The 21,877-nt window shown below is 35.8% G+C and overlaps 1 protein-coding gene across 2 annotated transcripts in view; it reads right to left on the reverse strand.

Annotated features, from left to right (window-relative positions):
• The window catches only part of C5H4orf33 (chromosome 5 C4orf33 homolog), an 88,623-nt gene that overhangs the window by 15,991 nt on the left and 50,755 nt on the right, over positions 1–21,877 (reverse strand). For both annotated transcript variants that reach the window (XR_012331862.1, XR_012331863.1), the window contains 3 exons: positions 17,594–17,765; positions 14,094–14,155; positions 292–340 (listed from right to left, as the gene is read on the reverse strand). The gene's annotated coding sequence lies outside the window, so the exon portion shown is untranslated. The remainder of the gene's footprint in view (positions 1–291; positions 341–14,093; positions 14,156–17,593; positions 17,766–21,877) is intronic.

Below are 21,877 nucleotides of genomic sequence, written 5' to 3' on the forward strand. Positions count from 1 at the left end.
TAAATCCAATGTGCAAGAGCACACATAAAACAACAAGCAATATTAATAATCCGCCCATAAACCAGCCACACCGGTGATACATCAAATGTATATATATTAGCCTCATGCACTTCAGCCCTACTCAAGCCCTTGAACCCTTTTATTTGCTTCCTTTTCCTTGAACTTTGAGAAGAAAATGAAGGTTAAACAAGTATATAAATATTCAAATGTCCAAAATCATGTCAACCTACATTTAAAAATATGGTCACTGTAAAACAAAGGTTGATTTGATTAAAGATTTGTAGTACTCACTGTAAATGAATCCCTGTTGGAGAGCAGTAGGACCAGGTGCTGTCCGTGCCTAAGTGAACAAAAAGAGAATCATAATGATAGAGTTGAAATTAGGCAGATAGTTTGGGCATTTTCAAATTAAAATGTCATCCAATTTAAATTTTTATATAATCTTCTTTGTGATTTTCCAGTAGCTCATTCTCAGAAAAGCTGCAGGCTACTTAACAGACTGAAGCGAAGAATGAGGGACAGTGGGACCAAGAACACTTACATTTACACAGTTTAAAGGAAGAGGTTTGTCTTTCTCCATTTGTGTAGGTTATATAAATTTCTTCAACTTTTAAAAAACCTACAATTAAAGGTGTGCTAAACACTGTCCATAACTCTAAATTTCACCTAAATTTTCAGCTCTATTTCTATTTTTTAAATTTAATTTTATTTTTTTATACAGCAGGTTATTAGTTATCAATTTTATACATATTAGTGTATATATGTCAATCCCAATCTCCTAATTCATCCCACCACCACCTCCCCACCACCCCTGCTTTCCCCTGTTGGTATCCATATGTTTGTTCTCTACATCTGCGTCTCTAATTCTGCCTTGCAAACCAATTCATCTGTACCATTTTTCTAGATTCCACATATATGCGTTAACATACGATATTTGTTCTCTTTCTGACTTACTTCACTCTGTATGACATTCTCTAGGTCCATCCATGTATCTACAAATGACCCAATTTCATTCTTTTTATGGCTGAGTAATATTCCATTGTATATATGTCCCACATCTTTATCCATTTGTCTGTTGATGGTCATTTAGGTTGTTTTCATGACCTGGCTATTGTAAATAGTGCTGCAATGAACATTGGGGTGCATGTGTCTTTTTGAATTATGGTTTTCTCTGGATACATCCTCAAGAGTGGGATTGCTGGGTCATATGGTAGTTCTATTTTTAGTTTTTTAAGTAACCTCCAGACTGTTCTCCATAGTGGCTGTATCAATTAACATTCCCACCAACAGTGCAAGAGAGTTCCCTTTTCTCCACACCCTCTCCAGCATTTGTTGTTTGTAGATGTTCTGATGATGCCCATTCTAACTGGTGTGAGGTGATGCCTCATTGTAGTTTTCATTTGCATTTCTCTAATAACTAGTGATGTTGAGCAGCTTTTCATGTGCTTCTTGGCCATCTGTATGTCTTCTTTGGAGAAATGTCTATTTAGGTCTTCTGCCCATTTCTTCATTGGGTTGTTTGTTTTTTAATATTGAGCTGCATGAGCTGTTTATATATTTTGGAGATTAATCCTTTGTCAGTTGCTTCATTTGCAAGTATTTTCTCCCATTCAGAGGGTTGTCTTTTCATCTTGTTTATAGTTTCCTTTGCTGTGCAAAAGCTTTCAAGTTTCATTAGGCCCCATTTCTTTATTTTTATTTCCATTACTCTAGGAGGTGGGTCAAAAAAGATCTTGCTGTGATTTATGTAAAAGAGTGTTCTTCCTAGATTTTCCTCAATGAGTTTTAGAGTATCCAGTCTTATATTTAGGTCTTTAATCCATATTGAGTTTAATTTTGTGTATGGTGTTAGGGAGTGTTCTAATTTCATTCTTTTACATGTAGCTGTCCAGTTATCTTTGCACCTCTCACTGAAGAGACTGTCTAATCTCCATTGTATATCCTTGCCTCCTCTGTCATAGATTAGTAGACCATAGTTGTGTGGATTTATCTCTGGGCTTTCTATCCTGTTCCACTGATCTATATTTCTTTTTTTGTGCCAGTGCCATATTGTCTTGATTACTGTAGCTTTGTAGTATAGTCTGAAGTCAGTGAGTCTGAGTCCTCTAGCTCTGTTTTTTTCCCTCAAGATTGCTTTGGCTATTCGGGTTTTTTTGTGTCTCCATACAAATTTTAGGATCTCTTGTTCTACTTCTGTAAAAAATGCCATTAGTAATTTGATAGGGATTGCATTGAATCTGTAGATTGCTTTGTGTAGTAGAGTCATTTTCACAATACTGATTCTTCCAATACAAGAACACGGTATATTTCTCCATCTGTTTGTGTCATCTTTTATCTCTTTCATCAGTGTCTTATAATTTTCTGAGTATAGGTCTTTTACCTCCTTAGGTAGGTTTATTCCTAGGTATTTTATTTTTTGTTGCAATGGTGAATGGGAGTGTTTCCTTAATTTCTCTTTCTGATCATTCGTTGTTAGTGTATAGGAATGCAAGAGATTTCTGTGCATTAATTTTGTATCCTGCAACTTTACCAAATTCATTGATTAGCTCTAGTAGTTTCCTGGTGGCATCTTTAGGATTCTCTGTGTATAGTATCATGTCATCTGCAGAGTGACAGTTTTACTTCTTCTTTTCAAACTTGTATTCCTTTTATTTCTTTTTCTTCTCCGATTGCCATGGCTAGGACTCCCAAAACGATGTTGAACAATAGTGGTGAGAGTGGACATATGTCTTTTTCCTGATCTTAGAGGAAATGCTTGCAGTTTTTCACCATTAAGAATGATGTTTGCTGTGGGTTTGTCATATATGGCCTTTATTATGTTGAGGTAGGTTCCCTCTATACCCACTTTCCTGTGAGTTTTTATCATAAATGGGTGTTGAACTTTGTCAAAAGCTTTTTCTGCATCTATTGAGATGATCATATGGTTTTTATTCTTCCATTTGCTAATATGGTGTATCACATTGATTGATTTGCATATACTGAAGAATCCTTGCATCCCTGGGATAAACCCCACTTGATCATGGTGATCCTTTTAATGTGTTGTTGGATTCTGTTTGCTAGTATTTTGTTGAGGATTTTTGCATCTATATTCATCAGTGATATTGGTGTATAATTTTCTTTTTTTGAAGTATCTTTCTCTGGTTTTGGTATCATGGTGATGATGGTGGCCTCGTGGAGTGAGTTTGGGAGTGTTCCTTCCTCTGCAGTTTTTTGGAAGAGTTTGAGAAAGATTGGTGTTACCTCTTCTCTACATGTTTGATATAATTCACTGGTGAAGCCATCTGGTCCTAGACTTTTGTTTTTGGGAAGATTTTTAATCACAGTTTCATTACTTGTGATTGGTCTGTTCATATTTTATCTTTTTCCCTGTTTCAGTCTTGGAAGGTGATACCTTTCTAAGAATTTGTCCATTTCTTCCAGGTTGTCCATTTTATTGGCATAGAGTTGCTTGTAGTAGTCTTATGATGCTTTGTATTTCTGTGGTGTCCATTGTAACTTCTCCTTTTTCATTTCTAGTTTTATTGTGTTGAGTTCTCTCTCTCTTTTTCTTGATGAGTCTGGCTAAAGGTTCATCCATTTTGTTTATCTTCTCAAAGAACCAGCTTTTAGTTTTATTGATCTTTGCTATTGTTTTCTTTGTTTCTATTTCATTTATTTCTGCTCTGATCTTTATGATATTTTTCCTTCTACTAACTTTGGGTTTTGTTTGTTCTTTTTGTAGTTCCTTTAGGTGTAAGGTTAGATTGTTTATGTGAGATTTTTCTTGTTTCTTGAGGTAGGCTTGTATAGCTATAAACTTCCCTCTTAGAACTGCTTTTGCTGCATCCCATAGCTTTTGGATCGTCTTGTTTTCGTTGTCATTTGTCTCAAGGTATTTTTTGATTTCCTCTTTCATTTTTTCATGATCTCTTGGTTATTTAGTATCATATTGTTTAGCCTCCATGTGTTTGTGTTTTTAAAGTTTTTTTCCCTGTAATTTCTTTCTAATCTCATAGTGTTGTGGTCGGAAAAGATGCTTGATATGATTACAATTTTCTTAAATTTACTGAGGATTGATTTGTGACCCAAGATGTGATCTATCCTGAAGAACGTTCTGTGTGCACTTGAAAAGAAAGTGTAATCTGCTGTTTTTGGATGGAATGTCCTACAAATATCAATTAAATCAATCTGGTCTATTGCATCATTTAAAGCTTGTGTTTCCTTATTAATTTTCTGTCTGGATGATCTGTCCATTGGTGTAAGTGAGGTGTTAAATTATCCCTCTGTTATTGTGTTACTGTCGATTTCTTCTTGTATAGCTGTTAGCATTTGCTTTATGTATTGAGGTGCTCCTATGTTGGGTGCATATATATTTATAATTGTTATATCTTCTTCTTGGATTGATCCCTTGATCATTATGTAGTGTCCTTCCTTGTCTCTTGTAACATTCTTTATTTTAAAGTCTATTTTGCCTGATATGAGAATTGCTACTCCAGCTTTCTTTTGATTTCCATTTGCATGGAATATCTTTTCCATCCCCTCACTTTCAGCCTGTATGTGTCCCTAGGTCTGAAGTGGGTCTTTTGTAGACAGCATATATATATATATATATATATATATATATATATATATATATATATATATATATATGTCTTGTTTTTGTATCCATTCAGTGAGCCTGTATCTTTTGGTTAGAGCATTTAACTCATTCACATTTAAGGTAATTATCAATATGTATGTTCCTATGACCATTTTCTTAATTGTTTTGGGTTTGTTTTTGTAGGTCCTTTTCTTCTCTTGTGTTTCCCATTTAGTGAAGTTCCTTTAGCATTTGTTGTAGAGCTGGTTTGGTGGTGCTGAATTCTCTTTGCTTTTGCTCATCTGTAAAGCTTTTGATTTCTCCATCAAATCTAAATGAGATCCTTGCTAGTTAGAGTAATCTTGGTTGTAGCTTCTTCCCTTTCATCACTTTAAATATATCGTGCCACTCCCTTCCAGCTTGTAGAGTTTCTGCTGAGAAATCAGCTGTTAACTTTATGGGAGTTCCCTTGTATGTTATTTATCATTTTTCCCTTGTTACTTTTAATAATTTTTTGTCTTTAATTTTTGTCAGGTTGATTACTATGTGTCTCAGATTGTTTCTCCTTGCAATTATCCTGCCTGAGACTCTGCACTTCCTGGACTTGTGTGGCTCTTTCCTTTCCCAAGTTGGGGAAGTTTTCCACTATAAGCTCTTCAAATATTTTTTCGGGTCCTTTCTCTCTCTCTTCTTCTGGAACCCGTATAATGCAAAATGTTGGTGCATTTAATGTCACAGAGGTCTCTTAGGCTGTCATTTCTTTTCATTCTTTTTTCTTTATTCTGTTCCGTGGCATAAATTCCACCATTCTGTCTTCCAGGTCAGTTATCCGTTCTTCTGCTTCAGTTATTCTGGTATTGAGTCCTTCTAGTGTATTTTTCATTTCAGTTATTGTATTGTTCATCTCTGTTTGTTTGTTCTTTAATTTTTCTAGGTCTTTGTTAAACATTTCTTGCATCTTCTAGATCTTTGCCTCCATTTTTTTCGAAGGTTCTGGATCATCTTCACTATCATTATTCTGAATTCTTTTACTGGAAGGTTGCCTATCTTCACTTCATTTAGTTGTTTTTCTGGGGTTTTATCTTGTTCCTTCATCTGGTACATAGCCCTCTGTCTTTTCATTTTGTCTGTCTTTCTCTGAATGTAGTTTTCATTCCACAGGCTGTAGGATTGCAGTTCTTCTTGCTTCTGCTGTCTGCCCTCTGGTGGATGAGGCTATCTAAGAGGGTTGTGCAAGCTTCCTGATGGGAGGGACTGGTGGTAGGTAGAGCTGGATGTTGCTCTGGTGGGCAGAGCTCAAACTTTAATCCGCTTGTCTGTTGATGCATGGGGCTGAGTTCCCACCCTGTTGTTTGTTTGGCCTGAGGTGTCCCAGCACTGGAGCCTACAGGCCCTTTGGTGGGGCTAATGGCGGACTCTGAGAGGGCTCACACCAAGGAGTGCTTCCCAGAACTTCTGCTGCCAGTGTCCTTGTCCCCACGGTGAGCCACAGCTCCTCCTGCCTCTGAAGGAGACCCTCCAACACTAGCAGGTAGGTCTGGTTCAGTCTCCCTTGGGATCACTGTTCCTTCCCCTGGGTCCCAATGCACACACTACTTTGTGTGCCCTCCAAGAGTGGAGTCTCTGTTTCCCACAGACCTGTCAAAGTCCTGCTATCAAACCCTGCTAGCCTTCAAAGTACGATTCTCTGGGAATTCCTCCTCCCATTGCCAGACCCCCAGGTTAGGAAGCCGGACGTGGGGCTCAGAACCTTCACTCCAGTGGGTGGACTTCTGTGGTATAACTGTTCTCCAGTCTGTGAGTCACCCACCCAGCAGTTATGGGATTTGATTTTATTGTGATTGCGCCCCTTGTTCTGTCTCATTGCAGCTTCTCCTTTTTCTTTGGATGTGGAGTATCTTTTCTGGTGAGTTCCAGTCTTCCTGTCAATGATTGTGCAGCAGTTAGTTGTGATTCTGGTGTTCTCGCAAGACGAAGTGAGCACACGTCCTTCTACTCTGCCATCTTGACTTAAACTCCTCTCAGCTCTATTTCTATTAATAGGAGAAGTTGTCAGATAAAAGAACATTAATTTCAGGACCAGTTATTTAGACTCATGTTAATAATGTTTAACACACTGTTCACAGTATACTAAAATATTCTGCTCACAAAACAGAGTTGGCAAAGTATCAGCATCAATCCAGCCTCAGTTGATTTACTGCCCTTCACACAAGAGATGTGTGTATTTCAACCAAAGTCTGAATTAAGTACATACTTGCTAAACGTCATATTTACAAGGTCAAAAACTAAACTCCCTCATCAAAAATGTTAAGGAATGAACATCTTAGAAGTATTTCTTAATAATTCAGGTTCCCAATAATGATGTCTTTAAAATTAGAAAGTAAAATTAAATTAGTAGTGTTCAAAGTTATAACATAAGCAAATTAAATTGAAGAATTTTAATACTTAATTTCTTTAAATTTTATTATTTACCATACTTGTTCACCTGTAATAATGGACAAAATAATGACACTCAATTTAGCACTATTTGACCTACATGTTTAAGTTCTTATAGTGATGTATACTATTTGTATTTTTTAAATATCATTTGTAGTGACTGGTAAAAATAATAAAGAATACATTTTTTGAAAAAAAATTGTATATGCTTTCTACATTTTTCCGTCACTGCATTGACACTCTAAGAAACATCTAAGGCATATGAATTCAGATTTTTTAGAAAAAATTACAAAAATGTATCTTAATTTAATTTTTTTCTTTTTTTAATTTTTAAAACATTCAATTTATTTAAACTAAAAACAAAAAAAACCCAGTTCATCCATTTCTCCCTTTTCCATCTACCCCAACCCCACCCCAACCTCTGGGGAACCAATCTGTTTTCTGTATCTATAAGCTTAGATTATCTATCTCTCTCTCCATCTTTCTATCAATATAGATAGATAGATAGATAATTTTAGATTCCACATATAAAAGAGATCATCAGGTACTTGTCTTACTCTGCCTGACTTATTTCACTTAGTATAATGTCCTTGAGGTCCATCCATCTTGTCACAAGTGGCAAGATTTCATTCTTTTTCATGGCTAAATAATATTCCGTTGTAGATATATATCACATCTTCTTTCATTCATCAATGGACACTTAGATTGTTTCCATGTCTTGTCTCTATAAATAATGCTACAATGAACATGGGGATATATGCATACATGCATGTGCATATATTTTTTTCAAATTAGTGTTTTCATTTTCTTCAGATAAATACCCAGAAGTGGAATTGCTGGGTCATACAGTAGTTCTATTTTTAATTTTTTGAGGAACCTCCATATTGTTTTCCATAGTAGCTGTGCCAATTTACATTCCCACCAACAGTATGCAAGGCTTCCCTTTTCTCCACATCTTTGTCAACACTCATTATTTCTAGTCTTTTTGATAACAGCCATTCTAATAGGTATGGGGTAATACCTCATTGTGTTCCCAGCATGCTTTTGATATGTAAACTAAGCAATCCAGAGCCATGCTTCCTTTATCTGGTCATACCACCCAGGAGGCAGTATTTCTCTGCCTTAATCATCCCAGGGCCAGGTAGCAGGTAACTAAGGACGAACTTAGAGCTTACAGACTGCCAAAATTTTTCAAACAAGCCAAACCTGACCTATTTACAATGCCCTGCCTTGCCTTTCTCTCAGAAAATCCAAGCCTACACACCCCCTCACCTCTGCCCCTTCTGGCTCCTGACCCATGCTAGTGCTTTCTCATGTTGCTCTTCATGTTATGTCTTGCCTTCTGTTTCTAGGGCCTATAAGTATAATAAACTTTGTTTTTCTGAGCTTCTCCTGGGTCTCTTCTTGTGGCTGTATCTGAATGACCATCACAGAACACAGAACATGATGTTTATGTTTCACTTGTTTTCGTGTTTTATACATGTAGTATTACTGCTAATTGTCCATCAGTATCTAGTCTCTCTTGCTACCTTTTAATAATAGGTAGTATTGGGTTTAGCTGGCCTGTGACTGCCTGGCTAGAGGTGACATTTCCTAGCCTCCCTTGCAGCTGGATGTGGCCCTGTGATTAGGTTTTTGCCCAACTTATCACATAGATGAGAAATAAACTTGTTTTTGTTCATCTAAAAGTCAAAACTGGGAACAGCATCTAGGAAATATATAGAAGTGAGTTTCAATTAAATATGGAAAATTACTTTCTAACAATGGCATTCTTTAGAGGTTACTGCCCTTCCAACACTATATCTTCTTTTCCATCGAAGGTTGGGTAACAACCTTTGCTCCAACAACAAGACGGAAGGAGCGATTTCTAAACTGAATAAAACTTTGGAATATATGGACCTTAATGGTTCTTCCAGCCCTAGTATTCTACAATTCTAAGCCAGATAGGAAAAGAAAAGTTGGGACAAGGGAGAGAAAGTAGGAGGCAGGAAAAAAGAACCAGACAGAATGAGGCAAAGGAAAGGAAGGGGTAAGGAAAAGGCAACTTTTAGAACCAAGGAATAGATTACTGGGAAATACATTGAGTACCTAGAAAAAATTTTCTTTAATTATCATTTTTATACAATACCAAATTTCACATATCCTTACCCTTTTTAAAAAACAAAGAAATAACCACAAAATCTTTCAAACAAATATATTTGAAAATCTACAGGGCAAGCTCTAGATTCAGAGTATAGAAAAAAATTATGTCCCATGGTTGTGAGATTAATTTATTGGAATTGAAGATTCCTCTTATTCATCACCTATAGTAGTTTTAGATGATTTGATTGATTCATGTCATAATCATGGGGTAATTTACTATCCTAATTTATAACATGACATCTGTTGACATTCGCCATACTTATATTTAATCTGCACTTTACAGATTCTGTCACTTCACAGACATCTTAGTTAACAGTTCCCTCCAAGTTATTAGTAGGTTTAATTAAAGCAAATAAGGTAAAGGACTTTGTCACACTCATCTGTCTACTGTCTCTAGTGCCTAACACAATGCCATTATTATAAGTATGGCTCAGAAATACTTCTATGCAATGATCGTTTATTAGCCCCACTGTGTTGCTGCCAATGCCCTGGGCACTGGAATCAGTGCAGCACGGTGGTTAAGATTGCAGGCTTCCAGGTCAGATGAGTCTGTGTTTGAATCCCTGCTCTTGATACTTAGTGTACCTCAGTTTTTTATACCTCACCTGTAAAATGAACAAAATAATAACACTTCCTTCCCAGGTGAAGACAGTAAGGTAATATGCACAATATGCTTAGCATAGCCTGGCATACTGTAAGTCCTCAATAAATGTTATTTATAAGTCAATCATGTAGTATCTATAAAATGATGTCAATAATACAACCATTCATATTATAACCTATGTACTATAATTCACTGAATAAATGTTCCATGAGGAAAGGACTTTTTGCCAATTTTTTTTTTTCATTACTGTATCTCCAGTGCCTAAAACAATGCCTGGAACATAGCAAGTACTAAAAGAAAGTATTTTAAATAAATAAATCAGTAATCACGACATATTTTTACATTAAAGTAATTTAATTTTCTTTATTACAGGCATTCATTTCAAGAATTATAAACCACATGGACGAATGCTCTATTAAGATTAAACGAAGCAGGACTTCTAACATATCAAGATAATCTAGTTCCTTCCAAGATCCTGGCTTAGAAAGACAATATAGGCAATAACTACTTACAGTAAAATGCCTACCTTTATATAATCTAAATAATAAAATCTTCAAAGTGGCAATAAATGTGGCTGAGTTAATGAAGCATACCATTAAGACATTCCGAGAAGCCTTAACACATAAGAACTTGGAAACCCCAAATGATAAATTCTTGATATTCTTATTACTCTCAGGACTACACAAGACAAATTCTTTTAACAGAAGAAATTAAAATGCTAATGATTTCAATCTTATCTCCCAACAACATACTTTAGTAGTTCCTGATATATGGCAAAATAGCTTATGCACATTTGTTTTTCCATTCAGTCCTCCAGAAAATTTGCCAAAAGGTAGGGTTCCAGGTGAAACAAAAGAAAGAAAACATGAAGAATTTGAATAACTCATAGGATTTATATTTAAGAACTATATAATGACTGTGCTGGAGATGTGAAAATAAAATGAACACCAAACACTTCTCTCTGCCAGATTTTCCTTCTCCCTTTTTCTCAGAACCCTCATTGCCTTTGAAGAACTGCTCCTCACCCTTCAAACTATGTGGTTCTGGCAGGGTTGGCAATGACAGTGTCACAGCCTCCTTACATACTGAAGCAGGAAGAAGAAATCTGCTTCCTTTAAGGTGGCTAAGTTAGGACTGTTGTAAATTTCCAATTGCCTGAGTCACCTCCCTCACCACCACCTCATAAAGGAAGCCCCTCTCTATAGGAGGAAAGAACAACACAGACGCACATAGATGTGGAAAGGATTTAGAGGCGAATGGGGGGGAGGGGTAGGACATGGAGGTGTAAGAAGAGAAAAGAGCAAGAGAGAAATACTTGTTGACATCACCTCTAATCTTTGGATTGAGGCAAACTGAAGGAGGCTAGTTAGTTCACCTGTGATCTTCTGAAGTATCTGAGCCAACAACTCTTTCTTTCTGATCAAATTTCCTTGAGTTGTATTTCTTTCACTTATAAATAAAAGAATTCTGATGAATACTGGAGACTTTCAATTTACTTAGTCACATAATATCTAGAGGCACAGTACAAATTTATAAATCAAAATATATAAAGTCTTATAAATACTCAAGATTTTCAACTTGTTTTCAACTTTTGTTTTCTATTTTTAATGTTTTATGCATTTATATGATTAAAACTACAAAATATTTGGGTTTTACTCATTGAAACTATTCTCCTTGAGATGTGAATGTCCACACAATTAATAAGAGTGAAGAAAATAACTGATTCATTTTGAAGAAATTATCTTAGCAACTCAAGTTAATATAGTTATTAAGTTATCAGCAGAAGCAGCACAGGGATTAAAGAGCATGGACTTTAAAAACCAGACTTCTTGAATTCAAATTTAGACTCTGTTACTAGCTGTGAAACCGTGGTTAAGTTATTCAACAGATATGTTTCCTCACCTGTAAAATGTACTATGGTATGGCTAAAGGATTTAACACGTGAAAAGTGCTTAGAATAGCAGTTGACACAATGTAAGCATTGTGTAAAGTCATTATTGCTGCTGTTGTTATCTAAAACAACTGATGCTCAATTAACAGATCTCAGGTGTCACCAGCATGACTTGGCAAAAACAATACAGTGCCTTAAAACGCCTCATTGATTGGCCTATTTTATCATCTCACACGTTGCTTCAAAGAAAAAAAATGAGGATCAGAACTGCCCAATAGATGCACAAAAGTTCAGGTATACACATCCAAACTGATGAAGCATTTTAACAATGTCAGTAATGCCAAAGCCAAGAACAGCATGGTGGTTCCCTCTGCTACTTACCCTTTTTCCTCTAAGGGAAAGGAATGCAATGGAAAGCAAATGATCTGACTGGGAGCTTGGGACTTGAGACAGAAAGAACCTAATGCTGATTGCTTCTGCGTGTTTTCTATGACAATATGATAATATGTTCAAAAAAAAATTGTTGCACCGTGATTCTAGAGATCTCGTGCTCAAATATGCAGAGGACCAGGCATGCACTGTAACTATGAGAAGCACTCTGAGTGTAAGCAGTTAAATTCAAAATTGTAAAAACACACTGTAAGTAAAAAAACGGAAAAACCAAACCAAAACAAACAAACAAGAAAGACCAATCTGCTGGTCATATTCAGCTATTTAGATGCTGGTTATATACTCAGAGGTGAATAGTGACTTCACCTGGGTAGTAATATTACAGCTGATTTTTATTTGTGTATGTGCCTTTTATTATTTCCTAAGTGTTTCACAATGTATATGATTTGCTTTTATCATCAAAGGAGAAAAGTACACAAAATATGTGTTTTTTATTTAAAAAAAAATCATATACATTTCACAATGTATATGATTTGCTTTTATCATCAAAGGAGAAAAGTACACAAAATATGTGTTTTTTATTTTAAAAAAAGTATAGGTTCAGTGACTCAGCTACACCTAACTGAGTTTGCTAATTTGTTACATCTAAGAAAATCATAAAACAAGCTTTGTGATAAGAGGACAGAAATGAATAAGCACTTTAAGGAACAACTTTTACCTAAAGAAAGAGAGAGAAATCTGTGGATAAAGTTAATTTGAGGAGGTGAAGTACATACTTAGATGACTGGCTGTCACAGAGGAAAGTCCAATATAGCATTTTCACCAGGCAAAACGTGAAGGGATTCAAATACACTGAATGTGGTAAGTGCTTTTTAAGAGTGGTAAGATTATATTTAACAATCCAAAATGACTGTCTTTAAAGCTATAGCCATGCAGTTTGTTTCTAAACCATAATCCTTGACTGAGCATCTTTACAGATATCAATATTGTCTGCCCAGCACAGTAAGGGCCAGAAGAATCCATACACCCTTGTCTGGACTTTGTGTAGAAACGGGTGATGCCCTGGATGGAGTTAAATAGATGGCTTTAAATTTTAAAAGTTTCAAGTTTAAAACAAATGCTTTTGAACTCATAACTCATCACATTAGGAAATTACCTTCTACACTTTGCTTGTTAACTCAAAGTCTATAAAATGTAAGGTGTGTGTGTGTGTGTGTGTGTGTGTGTGTGTGTGTGTGTATGTGTGTGTATGTGTGTGTATAGAACTTACTTAGTGGAGTTGAACTAGAATCAAAAGTATCCTAAAAAAACTTTGGGTGTCATAACTACACTAGAAGCTCTCTATAATTTTGAGACCTGTGAGACTAGTTTCATGAAAAAAAAACCAATCATGATGAATTTAAATCAGGAAGTGGGTCAGCCTTAAGGAAATATATTCTCAATCACCTGTGTGATTCTGTATTTCAGTGGAAATGCACAGTCTACCTACTTTAACGCTTCTAACTTCATATGAGGTCTACAATAATAAATATGGGAGGGACTCATGCATATTTTTCAAACCAAATAGAATGAGAGTTTAGTGATTTTTTTTAACATCTTTATTGGAGTATAATTGCTTTATGAGTTTAATGATTTTTAAAACTATTTGGAAAGTTAGCCTAAAGCAGTGAGCAGCTTGTGTATATTAAAAGAGAACTTACGGGACTTCCCTGGTGGCACAGTGGTTAAGAATCTGCCTGCCAATGCAGGGGACACGGGTTTGAGCCCTGGTCCGGGGAGATCCCACATGCCGTGGAACAACTAAGCCCGTGTGCCACAACTACTGAGCCTGTGCTCTAGAGCCTGCGAGCCACAACTACTGAGCCTGTGTGCCACAGCTACTGAAGCCCACGTGCCTAGAGCCTGTGCTCCACAACAAGAGAAGCCACTGCAATGAGAAGCCCGCGCACCTCAAGGAAGAGTAGCCCCTACTCGCCACAGTGAGAGAAAGCCTGTGCACAGCAATGGAGACCCAACACAGTCAAAAATAAATAAAATAAATTTATTTAAAAAAAAGAAAAGAGAGAACTTACGGGCAGAGTTCCACCTCCAGGTGCTGTTTAGTCTTGCTGTTCAAACAAAAATGATTCAACAACTGCAAATAAAAAACAATCATCATATTGAGAAATTTAATCCACAAAGAGTCAAGAAAGGAAACATTTGTAAAGAGTCACATTCTGAAGAATGGAAATCTAGTATCTTATAAAATTAAAGTTTTATATTCAACATTACAGCAAACTATTTCAGAAAACTTGATGAATATTCTCAGGACCTTGTGAATATTAAAAGTTAATTTATATGTTGCCCATACAAAGTAACATTTCAATTGTATCCCGAAGTGATTTCATTGAAACATTAATTCCGCAGAATTTCTACAGATAGTAGGTATTAAATGTGGGAGGCAGCTTAGAATAGTAGTTGACTTCAAATTGTGCCTAAGCCACTATGTAAGCTTGGACAAATTTCTCAAATGCTTTATGCTTCAGTTTCCTAATCTGTCAAATGCAGGTAAAAATGGTATCTACGTCATAGGACTAATATATGAAGTTTTTAGAATAGTGTCTGGCACATAGTAAGTACTCAATAAATTCTAGTTGCCATTGTTGTTATTAGTATTACTGAAAAGTAGAAAATATGTTTATGTATGTTGGGTTAATAATATGAAACAGATTTCTCTTCTGAAGGATTTGGGAATTACTAATATGCTAATATTCATAGTGACTCTCCAAGGGACAAATAGAGTTTGCAGTGTTTTCTAAACATTTTTCACTGGAACCTTTTTTTTTCCCCTCAGCATATTTTTCAAAATTAATGTCAATGAACAGACTTGAGGGATTAAATAAATAAAAAGAGAATTTCAAAAAGAATTTTTAAAAAGATAATACAAACGAATTCATCTACTGTAATCAATCTAGTAAGGAATTTTGAAAATTCCAGTTCTAAAACCAGACAACTTGGCCTTTTGAGTACCAGCTCCATTACTTATGCACTGAGTGATCACAGGCAAGATAATGACCTTCTCTGGGCCTCTGCTTCCTCATTTGTAAAATGGTGATAGTAACAATACCTATCTCACAGGATTGCAGTGAGGATTAAATGGAACAGTACTTATAAAGTGTTTGCCAGAATGTGGTCAAGCAGGGGACAGAGATTCTACTCAGGGCATCCTGTGCACTGGCATGTCTCCATTCTTCTACGTCCACATCCAACATGACCTTCTGATGCCACATGAGACTTGAGAAGAGAATTCAGAATGTCTCCAAATATTTCTGGTTAAGGACACATTATTGCTAGTATAAGATTTTCTTGAGCGATAACATAAATTCCAACCATAAAAGTCCATGGCATAATAAATCATTCACCTTCTCAGAGCCTTCATGACTGAGTCCTGCTGGGACTGTGCCATTACCAAGACTTTGGGGGCCAAAGGAAGCTGCTCAGAGAGATCCTGTATCTTCTCCTGCTCTGTGTGTGCTTGCGTCTGCCAGATTTCTGTATTCTTTGTCATTACAAATTGGGCAATTAATATAATTTATTATATTGGGGTTTGAGTGGCACAGGGGAAGGGGGTTCTTTCTATCTGTAGCTAAACAGAAATATTACAGCAAAACAGTGCCTCAACATAAGCACAAAATGAATATTAATTGTTAGCTATCATTCCCATTCAGAGGTGGACCCAAGGTTTATGGGGCCAGAAGCTTAACAATGTGGGAGGACCCTGTCTGAAAAAAATTCAAAATTATCAAAACAAAAGTAGACACAGGACATTAGAAGGGAACCATGCAAGTAAGGGGCCCTGAAGCATAAGTTTCATTAGCTTTATAGTAAATCCACTCAGGGAACAGAAAAGACATGTTCTTGCCTTTTAGGAGTTTTAAAGATAATAAGGAAAACAGACATTACCTAAGAATTGAAACAGCAGTCAAAAATAATAGAGGAAATTCAATTTGGGGTTATGCAAATGTCATGAAGCAGTATATAATAAATTTTTTGATGAATGGCACAGCATAGATATATTATAGGAGTTCAAAAGACTGAGTAATCACTAAGAACTGGATTATCTTAGAAGTCTTCACAAAGGAGGTAACATTTTAGTCAGGTTGAAAAGGGAGGATTTGGGTAGGCAGAAAGGAAGGGAAATTCTATGTGTTCAAAGGTTCAAATCGTTTAAGTTAGAATGAGCAGACCTGCTCGGTTGAGGCAGAGGTTTCTGGAAGAACGGTAATTGAACACAGTTTGAACAGGAGCCAATCAAAGGCCTTGGACAGCAGTCTAACAATTTTGGGCTTAACCTTGCAAGCAAAACGGAGCTATTAATCTTCTTGAAAAAATGTAGTGATATAATCAAAGTGGTGTTTTAGGACCACCAGCCAGGTCACTGTGTGTGGAATAAGCAGGATCAGGGAGATGCTGGGAGCAGAAACCCGTCGGAAACCATGTACTGTGACGCTGGGAGCAGAAACCCGTAGGAAACCATATACTGTAACAGTCTAGACAGTCCTCAGGAAGTCATGCTGAGGATGGCAATGAAGGGACATACTCAAGGGATACCCCCAAAGAACAATCAGCAGGATTTGATAACTGTTTGTGGGGACAAAAAAATGAAGAGGTCAATGATGACATCAGGATCTCATAGCTGGTAACTTGGAGAATAACAGAAACTGGAAAGTCAGAAATAAAAGTGATTGTGTATAAGGACAAGTTCAGATTCAGGTGTGAGAAGTTTGGGATAAAGAAAGGGTATGTTCAGGTTTTCATGTCCACAACAAAGTGGTAAATATGGTTTCAAGAGAGATTCTGGAGAAAGAATTTCTACTCATTAAATTCTAGTAGTTGAAGAAATGAAAATTTTTAAACAGGACAATAGCATATCTTGGAAGGTTCTGGATCTGGAGTCAAGAGGCCTCAGATGTAGACACAGGTATGTTTAAGGTAGCCAGACTTCTAGACTCCTCACAGGCAGAGTTCCAATACACTATGATTCCATGAAAAGTTTACCTTATTTTCCCTAACTTATTCAATGAAATCCGTAAATTACTAAAACATAAAATATCTGGATGAAAACTCTTTCTCAAAATATACAGCTATATTTTTAGAAATAAGAATCACAAAACTACCAAAAAGTATTTTAAAGGTACAGTTTTATAGTTCCTAGAACTTAGAGAACACTGTCAATTTAAATTTAAGGATGCATGCTTTACAAATGCCATTAAATACCTGAAACAAATCAATTGTCTATATTTATTACTTGAACTAACATTTTCACATGAATTGTTAATACTGTTTCATAGATAATTTTCTTAAATACCTACCAGATATAGACTGTTCATTCCAAAGATCTCAGTTCCAGGTCACACAGTTTTTGACCTCATCTTTCCACGTCACTGCATTTTCAGATACGTGGGATGAGTAGCATGAGGTATTTGGAAACTCTGAGAGGATTAACAGATATTGTAAGAGAGCACTGCCATATATCACAACATGTGCTCTCTATTTCTCTCAGCTTTGGTACTCAAAATAGAAAATTTCTCACCTTCATGCTCCATCAAAAGGCAGTCCTGCTTCGCCTGGTAGTGCTGGGGATCATCAAAGAAAGGATCATTCACTTTCATCAGTTAGCCTTGGACCCCAGAATCAAACTTGAGAGTCACAGGGCTCTGTAGCACTGGTAAAGTGCGCCATGTTGTGGTAACTCTATATTCCAACTGTCAAAATAAAACAGAAAAGCAAATCCCATGGTATACGTAAAGCAACGTCTTTCTTGCTTCCTCGGTCTTGATCAAATTAAACTGAAATAACATTTTTTACTAATATCCTCGAGGCAATGAATACCCCATTACATTTTAAGGAATTATATTAATTGTAGTAAGACATTTTTGTGCTGTATTCACGCACAGCAAAATTTGTACAAAAAATATTTTGAGGAATGGCTTTTTGTGACTTAATACACAGGTACTTTTATTTATGTAGTATTTACAATGTTTAATGATGTGAATTTGCTTTTATTCATTTGTTGGGGAAGCAGAAAACTTTCCTTTACTCTCCTAGGTTCTGCCGGCTGGTCTAAGAATTAAATTGACATGAGACAGATTAAAAGGAGAAAATGAAACTTAATTTTTTACATATGGGAACCCCACATACGTGAGAGGTTCAAAGACCAAAAGGTAAAATGACGTATAGATGCCATCCTGAGCTAAGCAATGGGATAGGGGCCCAGGGCTTCCAAGGATAGGAGGGTCAGTCACAGGACAGTAAGAAGAAAAGCAGAAGTTTGATAATTAGATGTTTGCCCTGCCATATAGATGGGGCCACTTAGATAAAATTTATCTCTGGTAATAAATCTTTTCTGGGAAAAATTCCTAATTCAAATTCTACTGCCTTTCTCTAGTTAAGAGAAAGGCAGTAGTTTCTCTTGAACCTGCAGGGACTCAATTGCCCCCAGCTCAAAACAATCTTCATACAAAAGTGACACATTCTGAGGAGGCTCATTCCGAACCCCTACACATTCCATAAATAATTTTTGAGATCGTATTATGTGTGTAGCTTCTCACTAGGTTCTGCAGAGAAAATTCAAAGTAGAAGATGTAACCCCTGCCCTAAAAGAACATATAATCTTTATAATCAGAAAGAAAGACAAAATGCACATCTAAAAATCAATGAACAGTTCAACGAAGCATAGATTTAGAACCTGGCTGGATAACACAGAAAAGTAATAGAAACACGGAGATAAATATAGGTTGGAGTAGTAAGAAAATGCCTCCTGGGACTTGAGCTGCATATGAAAGGAAAATACATATGTTGAATATAACTATCTGGGATAGTTTATTCTGGGTATTTATTTTACCTACTTCAAGTTTTTTGAGAACAGGAAATAATGATGTCAGTTAGTCAGCATTTATTATTCACAGCCCATGCTAGCTTCTGACTTCTATGTATCCCCCCAAAATGTAATACTAGAATGTTGTTCTTACCTGGATATACATTAAATGCTTATTAAGTGTTAATCAATTAATAAAACAAACATTTCTCGTATAACCACCATCTGCCTTTTCTGTCCTAGATGTTAGAACTCCAAAAACAAGACACTTCCCTTGCCCTTAGGTAACTCACAATCTGGGGGAAAAGACAACTGTGAACAACACGTGAGAAAACTGTGAAAGTGCTGTAACAGAAGTATGGGAGCACAGAGCAGGAAGCCTCTAGTTCTGACTGCGGGGATTGGAAGAGTAGATAGTGTCAGCAAAGACTTCACAGAAGTTACAACTGAAAGATGTGCTGGAACAGAACAGGAAAGGACACAAGTGTGATTATGAATGGAGAAAATTGCTTGTTAAAAGCAGCATAAGGAGCATGGTGGGTGATGGGGGGATACACTGAGAGAAGTGATGCTGGAAGAGGGTGAAGATCCTGGGGGCTAACATTAGAGTTTATGCTGAAGCTATGGGAAAAAAATGTCCAGTTCTAAGCATAGAATTTACTGACAACGTTTATGTTTTAAAAGAATTACTCTGAAGGATGTCTAGAAGAACAAAAATACTCTAAGAAATTTGGAGTCTTATTCAAAATTTAATTTTCTATTCCAATTTCCCCTAATTAAACTGCTAAGTCTTTGTTTTCAAAGTTATACTCTTTATTTCAAATGATTCTGTGAAACGTCTGTAAGAGAAAAGGATCTTAAAGAATAGAATTGAACTCAATTCAGTAACAATGGGACTCTTTATTCCCTCTCTACAACATAATACTTCTTGAATCTCCTACTGTTAGGTACACTCATGCATTCTCAATTACTCATTTCTCATTTTGTAAAGAAAATTAACCAAAGTGATTCTGATGGAAGGAAAGAAAGCAAAAATTTGAGCCAGTAATAAATTAGTGTAAACATTGAATGTTATAGGTTTAAACAGCCATTTAGAAAACTATCTCATTATAAGAGCAAAAGAAATTTATCCATATATTCAGTGGTATGATTGTTCTTTTGCTCCTATATATTCTCAAATTATGTCTAGCTCTGAGCTACTTTTGCTTAGAAAAAGAGTTAGAACAATTTTTTAAATGTATTATGTTGAAGGTTTTTTTCCTTTTCTTATAAATAGATTATGTTCTTTCTAATATTCCAAAATGGTCAAAGGCATTCTTCTGGCAACTTGGAAATTTCAGTAAAAATATCACCTTCAGTAAAAATTTAAAATGTCAAAATAATCATAATTTTGTAGGAAATTTTAGTTGTTTTGTTATATAGTTTAGAAAGATCAAATAACAATAAGAAATTTTATGGAACAAAATGAAATTAATATGTGTGGACAAGAAGCACAAATTTTCTACTCTAGTATTCAAATGTTCTCTGGTCTGAAACTTTTGAAGAGAGCTATCTATTTTATTAAACCCACTTTGTATATAAAGAAAAGCTTAAATGCAAAAACAAAACAAAACAATACAAAAACTCCACAACACCATACACAACAGTTTTAGGTACCTTTACGCTCAACTGCTGATGTAATTATGATGTAGCCCCTTGCCTAAAATAGCTTGATGTTTACCAAATTCTCAACTGTTTAAAGTCTTTTTTCTGTTAAATTTATGAAATTCCCATTTGATGCCAGCACTACAAAGAACAGAATTTGGACTGATGAGTTTTGTTTTGTTTTGTTTTAATCAGATTTCCACAAAGGAATATTATATCACCTGTAGTAACAGAGAGACGTTATTTGGCCAAAAACGCTATAACTCCTAAAAGGTAAAACTACGTTTTTTCTAAACTGGAAGAAATAAACTTCTAAAGTCAATAAAGAGCAAACAACACTCTTAACAGGCATGTTTTATTGAGCATATAAACTTTTACTGTTAGATTTCTTTTTTAAAAGTCCCTATAGGAAAATCACCAATGATTTTCAAGTGATAATAGGAAACCATTATAGGGGTCCCAAAAGAAAAAGAGAAAAAGAAAGGGACTGAGAAAATACTTGAAGAGATTATAGTTGAAAACTTCCCTAAATTAGGAAAGGAAATAGTCAATCAAGTCCTGGAAATAAAGAGAGTCCCATACAGGATAAATGCAAAGAGAAGCACGCCAAGATACATATTAATAAAACTATCAAAAATTAAATGCAAACAAAAAATATTAAAAGCAGCAAGGGAAAAACAACAAATAACATACAAGGGAATGCCCATAAGGTTAACAGCTGATCTTTCAGAAGAAACTCTGCAAGACAGAGAGGAGTGGCAGGACATATTTAAAGTGATGAAAGGGAAAAACCTACAACCAAGATTACTCTACACAGCAAGAACCTCATTCAGATTTGACAGAGAAATTAAAACCTTTACAGAAAAGCAAAAGCTAAGAGCATTCAGCAACACCAAACCAGCTTTACAACAAATGCTAAAGGAACTTCTCTAGGCAGGAAACACAAGAGAAGGAAAAGACGTACAATAACAAACCCCAAACAATTAAGAAAATGGTAATAGGAACATACATATCGAGGACTACCTTAAATGTAAATGGATTAAACACTCCAACCAAACGACATAGACTGGCTGAATGGATACAAAAACAAAACCCATATATATGCTGTCTACAAGAGATCCACTTCAGACCTGGGGACACATACAGACTGAAAGTGAGGGGATGGAAAAAGGTATTCCATGCAAATGGAAATCAAAAGAAAGCTGGAGTAGCAACTCTCATATCAGACAAAATAGACTTAAAAAAAAAGACTATTACAAGAGACAAAGAAGGACACTACATAATGATCAAGGGATCATTCCAAGAAGATATAACAATTGTAAATATTTATGCACCCAACATAGGAGCACCTCAATA

The sequence above is a fragment of the Tursiops truncatus genome, chromosome 5 (genome assembly GCF_011762595.2).
Source record: "Tursiops truncatus isolate mTurTru1 chromosome 5, mTurTru1.mat.Y, whole genome shotgun sequence".
NCBI lineage: Eukaryota > Metazoa > Chordata > Mammalia > Artiodactyla > Delphinidae > Tursiops > Tursiops truncatus.